The following is an 8,528-nucleotide window of genomic DNA, read 5'->3' on the forward strand; positions in this document are numbered from 1 at the left end:
TAATTCCATTTTTCTGTGCTCCATCTCCTTGTTCTGGGCACCAGGATGCTCCACAGCAGACCTGGAGTCTGGAAGGGTGCCCCAGATGACATCTCAGTGGTTCCAGCACTTTTAAACATGCTCAGAAATCCCCCCAAAAGCTCAAACCACTCAAATTCTTCTATGAGAAAATCAATTTTCTGCCCCCACGTCTGCCAATTGTTTAACTGTAACCAAAGAGCAAGCGAGCAACTCAAAATTCCACCAGGAAACTTTGCAGGAGAGCCTAGATCCTTGCAGCAAGGCCCAGCCCAGTTTCCTGCTTTACTCTGTGGAGAGATTAAATGTGATCTTTGAATTATTAATTGGTTTCTGAACATTCTACAGATCGCTTGCTCACAGCCACGGGACCAGGCTGGGCGCTGGAGCCGTTCTCATTTCCCTCCTTGGCTGCTCCAAGCCAGGCCTGGAGGAGGCCTCAGTGTGGGCCTTCCCTTTGGAAAAGCACTAAATATTCCATATCAGAGCCTGGGATGCTGTGGGACAGAACATTCCACACTTCTGCTCTTGCTCACAGCCACGGGACCAGGCTGGGTGCTGGAGCTGTCCTCATTTCCCTCCTTGGCTGCTCCAAGCCAGGCCTGGAGGAGGCCTGGGGATGGGCAGCCAGGGTGGAGATTCCCTTTGGAAAAGAACATCCTGCCCTAAACATTCTTTATCAGAGCTTGGGATGTTGTGGGACAGCTCTGGGACAGAACATTCCACACTTCTGCTCTTGCTCACAGCCATGGGACCAGGCTGGGTGCTGGAGCCATTCTCATTTCCCTTCTTGGCTGCTCCAAGCCAGGCCTGGAGGAGGCCTTAGGATGGGTCTTCCCTTTGGAAAAGCACATCCTGCCCTAAATATTCCTTGTCAGAGCCTGGGATGCTGTGGGACAGCTCTGGGACATCTGACCAGGCTCCTCCCACCAAAACTCCATTAACTGGGGCTGCCCAAATGTGAAATGTTGGCAATTTTCTTGGTTTCCAAACCAGAGGAGGGCTGCTCAGTGTGGTCCTGCTAAATCCTGTTCAAACCCCTCCTCCGCCTCTTTCAGTGGTTCAGATGCTCTCTCTAATTAAATTCCTGCTTATAATGGGGAATGTTCCTGGCTGTTGAGTGGCTGCAGCAGGGTAAATCAGTCCCTGGGCCTCTTGCTTTAATTGGCTTTGATAATAGAGCTGCAGTAGCTAAAAAATGGCCAGGACGTGCCTGGCAGAGCTGGGGCTGGTTTCAGTGTGGATTCACACCTGGTCTAATTGAGCCTGGCTCTAACCAAGCCAGCCCATCTCCTGCCTGGGGCAGAGCTTTCCCTCCAGGGTTCAGCATTCCAGCATTCCAGTTTCCCCAGCCCTGATAAAATGTGTGGATTTATTGTGAGTTCCCAGCCAGGCCAGGGCTGAGCTGCAGACAGGACGTGGGCTTGGGTTTCTGAAGTGCCACAGGGCTCGGCCAACACAAACTGAGCCCAGCCTGGCCCAGGCTGCTCCTGAGCCCCACCACAGCCCCACCAGGGCTGGGCTGGAGACTGAGAAAAGACCCTTTTAAATGCCCCTGTTATTCTGGTTTGGCTTCTCCAAACTGATTTATGGATGTGTCCCCAGCCCAGGCCCAGCTCACGCAAAGATCTCAGTGCTGCTCCAAGCTGGATTTAGTCAGGGCAGAGGAGAAATGAGCAGCACTTCTCTGCTGTAGGAGAAGATTAAGCTGATGATTGAGCTGAAGATCTCAGCACAGTTAAATGAGAGGGTCTTGAATGAACCAACAACATCTCTCGGAGTCTGAGATGTTCCTGGATTCCAGGGATGACCATTAAATTCCCTGTGGCTTTTCCACTCAGCAAAAGCTTCAGTGGAAAAGAGGATTTTGTAGAACATTCCTGCCAATGGAAGTATTTTACAGCGATTTTGGATGGGCTTGGAGCAACCTGGGAGAGTGGAAGGTGACCCTACCATGGCAGGAGGTGGCATTGCATGGGCTTTAAGATCCCTTCCAGCCCAAACTACCCCAGGATTCTGGGATCCTCTGATTCCTGGGGCTTTTGTGTGCCTTGCCTTGATCCATCAGGTGTTTGGGGTCATTCCCCTTGGAGAAAAGGAGCTGCCCACACAGTGACCACATTTGCAACCGGTGAATCTTATCCTGCTGTTCTTTCATAGGATCATCAAATATTGGAATATCCTGAGTGGGGAGGGACCCACAGGATCATGGATCCAACCCTGGCCCTGCCCAGAGCCCCCAGCAAGCCCAGCCTGGGCATCCCTGGAGCTCTGGCAGCCTTGGGGCCGTGCCCATTCCCTGGGCAGCCTGGGCAGTGCCCAGCACCCTCTGGGGGAAGAGCCTTGCCCTGAGCTCCAGCCTGAGCTGCCCTGGCCCAGCTCCAGCCGTGCCCTGGCTGCTGTCCCTGGCCCAGGGCAGGGATGGGAGCTGCCCCTCGGGAGGAGCTGCAGATCCCTGAGCTCTTTGCTCCAGCTGGACACTCCAAATGCCCTCAGCTGCTCCTCCAAACGCTTCCCCATCTCCATGTCCCTTCTTTGCTACTCTCTAACACCTTTAGACCTTTTTTCTAATGTGCCACCCAAAATTGCACAAAGTTCTGGTGCCATCCCAGCCGTTTTTAGCACAGAAACAACCTCAGGGCCTCCTGGTCCAGGCCAGAAGTGAGGAATTGCACAGGTGCAGAAATGCAGGCAGGGATGGAGGAGCAGAGCCCTGCAGGTGGCCAGCAGGAGAGGCAGGAACTGTGCCCAGGAGGCAGCTCAGTCCCAGGGGAAGCTGTGGGCACGGGGAACAAACAAAAAGTAATCCCTGTGAAATAAGTGTGACCCATAAAACACACAAACAAGGCCCAGCCATAAACAGCATTTGCTATTTCCAGCAGCAGCCCCAGGGATATTTGCTAGCTCTTTGCAGCTGGAAGGATAAACAGAAATTCCTTTGATCCTGACTCGGTGCAGGGGTTATTTTCAAAGCCACTCCTGCCTCCCCAGCTTTTCCTTTGCATCATTTGTTGGATGCTTTGCTCTGCCCCCACTGCTGTAATTCCACGTTGCCAGAGTGGGAAATAGGGATGCAGGAGGTTGGGAGGGGTCCCTCCATCCCTCAAAGTGAAATAGAAACACTGTGGGGGTAAAACACAAGAATTGGAGCTTTTGTCATCATTTCTCTGTGGGTGAAAAGTGGAGCTGGGAATCCAGCTTGGAGCACCCACCTGGAACATCAAAGGAAACCAGAAATAGGCAGAAATTACAGACCATTTTGTAAAACCTTGAAGCTTTCTGGAGGCTGGAGGGCAGCAGAGCTGTGTTTACTACAAGTCCTAGGTTTGTTTAGAAAGAAATAAGAACCAACAGCAAACAACTCAGAGTTTGGCTGCTGCTCCCTTCCCAGCCTTTTCATTCTGCCTCATCTGTGGGACTCAGGCACCCTCCAGATCCCTTTGGAGAAGAATTTCTGGTCCAGGGCTACAAAGAATAAAGAAAAACCCAGTATTTAACTCATGGCATTGTTAAGGTGGGAATAAACCTTTAGATCCTCATGTCCAGCCATGGTCACCACTAAACCGCATCTTAAAATGCCCAATTCACACATTTTTTGAGCAATTCCAAGGATTTGATTCCACCACTGCCCTGGGCAGCCTGTGCCAATTCCTGACCATGATGAAAATTTCATCCTTTCCATGATGAAATTTTTATCAGTATCCATTTAAAACCTCTCCTGGTCCAACCTGACACGATTTCCTAATCTGCCTTCTGCTGGAGCTCCACTGGAAGTTTGGGAATGTCTTGAGATCCCCGATTTCCTTTTTTCCTCCCAAGAAAACCTTCCCATTTTTCTGGGTCAGTTCCACAGCAGTGCCTCAGGGACTGCTGCTGCATTTTGATTTTAACACTTGGGCTCGCTGCAGGGTGAAGTTTACAGCGAGATATTGAATGCAGTCAGGAGTGTCTACTGGAAATAGGGAAATCCAAAGCTAAAATGCACTTTTGAACTAAAACTCGAGCAGAACAAATGGCATGAGTGCAATGCTGCTTCTAAACAAGAATTTCCAGTCCCATGAAAAATCCATTGTTGTTTTTCCCGGCTTTTCCCAGCTGATCAGCATTCCTGGGAAGGGCTGTGATGGAGGAAGATCTTCATTTACATAATTTATTCCATCAGTTATTTGTGTGATGACAAATGAGGAGTTGCCACCTCTCCCAGCTTTAATTTTGCTCTAATGTTTTCATTTTAGTGCTTTCAGGACTTATCCTTAAGCTGGGCTTTGCTTTCCCTGCCCCAAGACTGGCAGATTTGGCACTTTAGAGGTGAAGGGGTCCAGCAGTGTGGAATTCTACCATGGGGAATTGGCAAACCAGGGATTTGCAAACCAGGAAATTTGTCTGGAAAACAACAGAGGAGCCGAAGGACAACCAGAACCATGGGGAAACCATGAGGAATTTGGGGAATCTTGCAGAGCTTCGGAAGTGAGGGGAACTCAAAGCTCTGTCCTGCATGGGTGCAGATGATGATTCCCAGCTGTCCACGCTGGGGAGGACAAACTGCAGCACTGGGATCTTGGAATCACAGAATTCCTCAGCTGGAAAGGACCTCTGGGATCACCAAATCCTCTGTCCCTCAGCACCACCACAGCCACCACTGACCGTGTCCCCAGGGGCCACCTCCATGGCCTCTTAGGACATTCCTTGGATGGGGACTCCAGCAGTTCTTTGATTCCACCTGAGCCAATGCTTCACAACCCTTTTCCTGAGAAAACGTTCCCAAATACCCAAACCCGGCCCTGGCCCAGCCTGAGGCTGTTCCCTCTGCTCCTGTCCCTGTTCCCTGGAGCACAGCCCGGCCCCCCCGGCTGTGCCCTCCTGGCAGGAGCTGTGCAGAGCCACAAGGGCCCCCTGAGCCTCCTTTGCTCCAGGCTGAGCCCCTGCCCAGCTCCCTCAGCCTCTCCTGGGGCTCCAGACCCTTCCCAGCTCCGTTCCCTTCCCTGGACATTCTTCAGCCCCTCCAGGTCCTTCTTTTCCAAAACTGCCTCCAAAATTTGAGGTGTGACCTCACCAATGCCCAGCATGGGGACTCTGAACCTTTTGCCTCCAGCAGGAGCAAGGTGACACCAAAATTTTCTGGTTCTCCATCAGTGGAAGGAAAGGGAGGATTTGGTGTTTTAGAGTGGCGGGACACCAGTTGTGGGTTTCTCTGGGTCTGGATTGAAGGCACTTGAGACAGTAGTTCATGTTGGGACTCAGGTATTTGTTATTTCTGATCAGTAAAACAGTCTCACTGCTGTGAGTTTGGCACTTTTCATTAGAAGGCACAAAATGGCCAACAATATCTTGGTACAAGGTCTTTTAAGACTAAACCATCCAATTAAGAACTGACACCTGGATTATTTTCCCTTTTAAGCCAATAACTGATCCCAAAGAGCCTGCAATGGGACTTTTCTGCCCAATTACAAAATGCCACCCGTGAAGAAGGAGGAAGAAGCAGCATGAAGAAGAAACCCAGGACAACACCCTGTGCCCTCCATCTTGCTTCCATCCACAACTTACTAAAAATTCCAAAACCCAAATTTCTCACCAAGTGATACACGTGCACTGCTCTCTATAATCTATTTCACACTCTTGTGGATTCCAGTCTATCTTGAAGTCTGGGAAACTTTCTCCATGGATGAGGGTCAAAGTCAGTGCTGCCCTGGGGGTCAGGGCACCCCAGAGCAGACAGAGAAATATTCCCAGTGCCCTGGGTTTCCACATTAGAGCATCACTTTTGGAGTCAGGGCCCATGGGTTTGAGGGTGTTGGAGGAGAGGCAAAGCCTCCCCCTGCCAGGACATGTGAAGGCCACAACAGCAGCAGGGCCACGCTGGGGCCAGCACGGGCCGTTCACAGTTCGTGTGTTTACCTTGCAGGAGGCTGAGGAAGAGCTCAAAATGCATATTTTCCTCCTGAAATATTGACTCCAGTGTTCTCCTTCTCAGGGGCCTGGGGAGAAATGATGTTTCATATTTTAAAAATAAACACTGCTTTTCCAGAGGCGTCAATGCAGCCCCAGAGCTCCCAGCACACCTTTGCCTCTCGCCCTTTTTTCAAAGCTTTAATGCTGCTTGTGTGCCACAAGCTCTGCTGGTGAAAATATCCACCTGAAATGTATTTATCTTTGCTAATTAACAGCAGAATGACACAGAGCAACTTTATATTTTCCCCGCAAGAACAGCCATAGAGGCTTCATTTACAGAGGGCTCTGAATGATCCCCATTCATGGGGAGCAAGTGCTGTCTGCACCAAGAGATCCTTGTGTGCAGGGCAGGAAAACAGGAGAAACCCCAGCCCAGACGGGTCCAGGGCAAAATCTCCCAAATTTCAGGCTTTTATTTCACTGTGGGCCCTGACAGTCATAAATGGATGGGGGCAGTTTTATGTATTTGGGGAGCAAACTCTGTGCGTGTGAACACGCGAGGGGATTGCTGTGTTTGCACTGCCCTAAATCCCTGATTTTATAAATATAACCATGAAAGCATCCACAGAGGAAGGAAAGGGGGTGGAAGGGACCTGAAACCCCACCCAGTGCCACCCCTGCCATGGCAGGGCCACCTCCCACTGTGCCAGGTGCTGCCAGCCCCAATGTCCAGCCTGGCCTTGGGCACTGCCAGGGCTCCAGGGGCAGCCACAGCTGCTCTGGCAATTCCAGCCCAGCCCCTGCCCACCCTGCCAGGGAACAATTCCATCACAATATCCCATCCAATCCTACTCTTTTTCAGTTTGAGACCATTCCCTGTGTCCTGTCCCTCCATCCCTTGTCCAAAGTCTTTCTCCGTCTTTCCTGCAGCTCCTTCAGGCACCAGAAGGTCCCAATGAGGTCACCACAAACCTTCTCCTCTCCAGGCTGAGCAACCCCAATCCTGCCACCCCCTCCTCATGGCACAGCTGCTCCATCCTCACCTGCAGCATTTCCTCCTCCTGGCTGAAAATCTGTCAGCTCCAGAGATGGCTGAAAGCCTGGGACTGATGCTGTGGGAGACAGTGGGGCAATTCCATGCTGATTTTACATGAGAACATTGCCAGATTTTGATATTTTAATTAAAATGTTTAATGTTAAAGAATTAAGAGGGGCCTGGGAGCTTCAGTGAGGACAAGTCCTTCTTTCCCCTCATCAAAGAGCCTTTCTCCCAGGGAGCTCCCAGGCTGCTGAAGAGCTTTTGGAAGAAAGACTCTGGATAAGGGAAGAGAAAGTGTGCTTTGAGGTAAAGGTACTTTGCATGGCCCTGCACTCACGCAATGCAGATTAAATGGATGAGGGATCCAAGGATGTGCTGCTGGAAAAGGTGAGCAGAACCCAATCCATGCGAGGAGCAGGGCTTTAATCAAGTGACAGCAGTGTAAAACAGTCGTCAAAAAACCAGGAAAAGATGCACTGCTTTGTGACAAATCCATCATTAGATCTCTCTTCCCCCACTCCCAAATCTCCCTGCTGCTCCTCCACAAAGGAAATTTCGCCTCATTTGCAGCACCCTCAGCCTTGGAGGCTGATCGAGACTGTTGGGTTTCTGTCAGGAGCTGCATCTCCCTCGTGTGTGCGGAGCTGAACGCTGCACTGCCGGCTCAGTCAAAGCCCGCAGCTGTCTGTCTGTCCGTCCCCAGCCTCTCCTGTTTATCTGCTGTGGGCTGTGGAGCCCTCTCTGCTCACAGGGGCTCAGCCACACAGAGCAGCGCCTGTTCCCTGCAGGAAAATTCTTCTGCATCGCGGATTGTCACCGTGCTCCCAAACCCTCCTCTGCCTTCCTGAGCCTCTCCTCTGCTGCTCTGAGGGCAGCAAAGCCCTTGGTCCCACAGGATGCTGTCCTGGGCTTGGCACAGGGGGACTGAGAGGGGACCGTGTGACGCTGGCACTGTCCCCTCGCTGGGCTCTGCAGGAGGGAGGACACGAGCCTGGCACCCCCATCCTTCTGCTTTCCTGAGCCCCTGTCCTCTGCTGCTATGAGCCAAGCCCCTGGTCCCGCAGGATGCTGCCCTGGGCTTGGCACGGGTGGGACTGAGAGAGGACCGTGTGACACTGGCACTGTCCCCTCCCTGGGCTCGGCAGGAGGAAGGACACGAGCCTGGCACCCTGAGCCCTCTGCTTTGCTGTGCCTCTCTCCACTGCTGCTCTGAGCCTTCCCCCAAGGCAGGGATCCCAAAGGGATCTCCAGCCCTGCCCTTGGCACAGGTGGGGCTGAGAGGGGACCCGTGTGACACTGCTGCTGTCCCCTCGCTGGGCTCTGCCAGGGGAAGGACACGAACCTTGTACCCTGATACCCTGAGCCCTCTGCTTTGCTGTGCCTCTCTCCGGTGCTGCTCTGAGCAGAGCCCCTGGTCCCGCAGGATGCTGTCCTGCCCTTGGCACAGCGGGGACTGAGAGGGGACCGTGTGACACTGGCACTGTCCCCTCCCTGGGCTCTGCCAGGGGAAGGACACGAGCCTGGCACCCTGAGCCCTCTGCTTTGCTGTGCCGCTCTCCGGTGCTGCTCTGAGCAGAGCCCC

Source organism: Molothrus aeneus, chromosome 23 (assembly GCF_037042795.1).
Source record: "Molothrus aeneus isolate 106 chromosome 23, BPBGC_Maene_1.0, whole genome shotgun sequence".
Taxonomy (NCBI): Eukaryota; Metazoa; Chordata; class Aves; order Passeriformes; family Icteridae; genus Molothrus; species Molothrus aeneus.